Source organism: Glossina fuscipes, unplaced genomic scaffold (genome assembly GCF_014805625.2).
Source record: "Glossina fuscipes isolate IAEA_lab_2018 unplaced genomic scaffold, Yale_Gfus_2 44400, whole genome shotgun sequence".
Classification (NCBI taxonomy): domain Eukaryota; kingdom Metazoa; phylum Arthropoda; class Insecta; order Diptera; family Glossinidae; genus Glossina; species Glossina fuscipes.
In genome coordinates this window covers 1-3,279 of record NW_023999161.1, presented here as the reverse complement: position 1 = coordinate 3,279, position 3,279 = coordinate 1, and the positions used below count along the sequence as shown (strand labels likewise).

The window sequence follows — 3,279 nt, the reverse complement described above, 5'->3', positions numbered from 1 at the left end:
TTATAATTTGTTATAATTCTATTTATAATTTGTTTGCAAATAAAGTAGTTGTTTTCTTATTACTTATCTCTAATAGTCAACTAATTATGGTGTGATACATCCAAGGAGCAATCAATGCAAAAGTGCTGCCCGTTGACACCTCCCTGGCGAATTAAATGTGCGAATTTATAAGGACTTTAACGAAATTCGTAGACGTATTCCAACGTCGGACCGGTTATGCGGCGCCAGATAATCCATTTTTGAATTTCTATAACGCAGTTGGACGGAAAGGACAAGGTAGCGCTCGAGACGCGGCACGTTTATGGAATGAAATGTCCGATGGTGAAAAGGAAACTTACCGGGCAATACCAAAAGAGGAAAAGAGACTAAAACGTTTGCATCGAAACCGAAACCGAGAAAATGAACGATAAAAGACTGGCTTCTCTTTAAGTAAAACTGTTCATTAAAATTTCCTAACAACAATTTGACATAATGTACGCCATGGCGAGGCACATCGAGGAGCAGCTGCAGTGTCATGTGTGCCTCGCTGACCTAAGACCGTCAAAAGAAAATACCTGCGAGATTGAGGACTGCCGGCTAATCACAAAGTAGCATTTAGCTGAATTCTCTCCTCGCCGGACCTGAAACTTGCGGTCCTTAAAGAGGAGGTCCACAAAGCGTTCTACCGGGGGTACGAAATATTTTACTCAATCATGACGAATTATATGGTGGACAGCGACATCGGCCGAAGGATACAGTCAATTGTGGTTGCGCCCATTGACTTTCTCTCGGAAAGATGTTCCTGCAGAAACGGCAGTACCCACCATAGAAATTTATTTGGATACGCGCTCTCGATGCTGCTGAAGGGGGTTAAATTGGAGGCAGACCGAGGATGTAAACGTATCGGTTTACTAAGACGTCAGCTCCTCCGCTCCTCGCAATATTCGTTGTATTCCAATGGTAAGTTTGAATTTATCTTTACCGATTGTCATTTATAACGTAGTTAATTATATCTATTCAATTTCTGGTTAAGATGAAGGTGAAGAAAGAAATAGGGCCTAGCATCGCCGCAATCTCCACGCCGGTCAGCGTCGAGGTGTACATGAGTGCCTAGGCGGACGCCCCTCTCGTCGGGGCGGTACACAGATAAACGTGTCAATTCAGGGAGCGCAGAAGGTAAATATATTAAGATAAATTTCAAAATCGAACATGTATTCAATTTTTTTTCTAGGGCCGAAGACGAGTTTGTACCATTCGGCATCCATCTGATCCTCCGGCGGATGACACCCAAACTTGAAGAATTCCTCCGGCTGCTCACAGGATACGCAATAGCGCGATGCATCGTTGAACAGCTGGGATGCGAGGCATGTTTACAGGATCTCACGCTGGAGGAAGATGCCTTTTGCCAAGAGAAGCGAGGTCGTAAGTTGCGAGAGATAAGCGGGATAGCTTGAAGTCCATGCAGCATTTAAGGAAGCGTACGAGGTTTTCTACGCGGGCATGAGGCACCATATGGTCGAGCAGAATATAGGCAAGCGCGTGCAGGCAACCGTACTGGCACAGCTTGCCTTCTTTAGAGAAGAAGATTCCTGCAACAACGGCAGTAGCCATAGAACCAATTCTATTGGCTATATACTCGTCATACTTTTAACAGGAAAAAACTTCAGAGAGCGCAAGGACATCAACGGGTCCTGTTATAGCGGAATTTTTCATTTCGCCTTTATTGTTTGCTAGAACCCCCGTGTTATCCTCAAAACGCCGTCCGTCCTTCGGAATGGCTTTCTCTGCCGTATGACTACAGCTGAAAGGAAACTAAATTACTTTTCTTTTATACAAATTTTTAAAATAGAAAACAAATGAATCCATGAATGAATTTTGAGAATAAGCGGTGCAAAAATACCTCAACAATTCTGCTAAATGAGAATAAGTGGTGGAAAAATACCTCAACAAATCTGCTGAATGAATAAGTGGTGCAAAAACACCACAACAACTCTATTAAATTAGTGGAAGGAAAGGTTTTTGCTCAATAAAAATTTGTATAGCTCTTTGGCAATTGTAGCTTTGCTTAATGTTTTTTAAAATCAAACCAAAAGGGGCAACACAGCCATTAATGAGAAAGTAAAGCTTTAAGTTAAAAATTTTTAATAAGAGAGGAAAATGATTCGCTACGCGAATCACACGCGAACTGTTTAAAAATGGGCCGCTTCTCCACAAAACTCAATACAATTCTGAAATATTTTAAAATTTATTCACTGCACGTACCTTTTCCCTCAATTCAGGTTTACCCATTTTGACGCCAGCAGCTGGTAAACGATTCAAGCAACCACGAATTCCGTGCACAGCAATTACATATAGATTTTTGGCAACTGTAAAATTTTTTTTAAATAAATTAACTTTATAATTTTGTAAGGTTTAGGAACTAATACCAATATTGTCAGCACGGTTCATCACAGCGCCTACAGTAAACTAAGCGATATGCGAAATCGTCCTCCTGTGGTTCCACAACGTCCTGTACCGCAATGCCGTAAGAAAAGAGCAAATATATTAATGTTATTATGTTTATTAAACTGATGTGTTTTTTTCTTAATCACTAAACATTGTAAAAGCCATAATTTTACGATTCACTAAGATTAATATTTTGCTCTTTTCACCTCTTTCAGACATTTTTCGTGCTGTCTTGTTAAGGAAAGGAAATCAAAACAATTGAGATATAAGAAAAAGAAGCGTGATGTTGCCATAATTGCAAATCGCCAAAGATGTTGCCATAAATCGAAATTTACATAATATCCCTTCAGAGTAATATAACTAAATACCAATAAATACGATAAATGTATGAATGAAACGAATTTATTCAACTTTGCAGACTTTTCCAAATTTTGTGGCAATTAACGAATCGTACACTTTTGCATGTCTACATACAAACAAACCAACAGAAAACAATGTGCAAGAAGAAATGAAGGCAATTTATTTTACATTTAGAAATTATTTTCTTTCTGGTACAACTTCACCGGATTATTTTAAAAATCCATGGAATTGATTACAACTTTTTTCTCATTCTGATACAACTTCGTGCAGTCGTGGCCGAGCGGTTAAGGTGTCTGACTAGAAATCAGATTCCCTCTGGGAGTGTGGATTCGAATCCTAGCGACTGAACAAAGAATTGTCCATATCAATGAAAACTTCCGCATACCTATGGTATGCGAAAAAACTTCAATATTGGCGAGCCGTCGAGGAATGCATATCCTTAATGAATTTGAAGGAATTCCCGGCGTTCGAAGAAAAAGACACATTAATCGCGGA

General features: G+C 39.6%; 1 pseudogene; it reads right to left on the bottom strand.

The window, feature by feature from the left end:
• Positions 1-1,632: 1,632 nt before the first annotated feature.
• On the bottom strand, positions 1,633-2,643 carry LOC119643046 (annotated as a pseudogene).
• Positions 2,644-3,279: the final 636 nt, after the last annotated feature.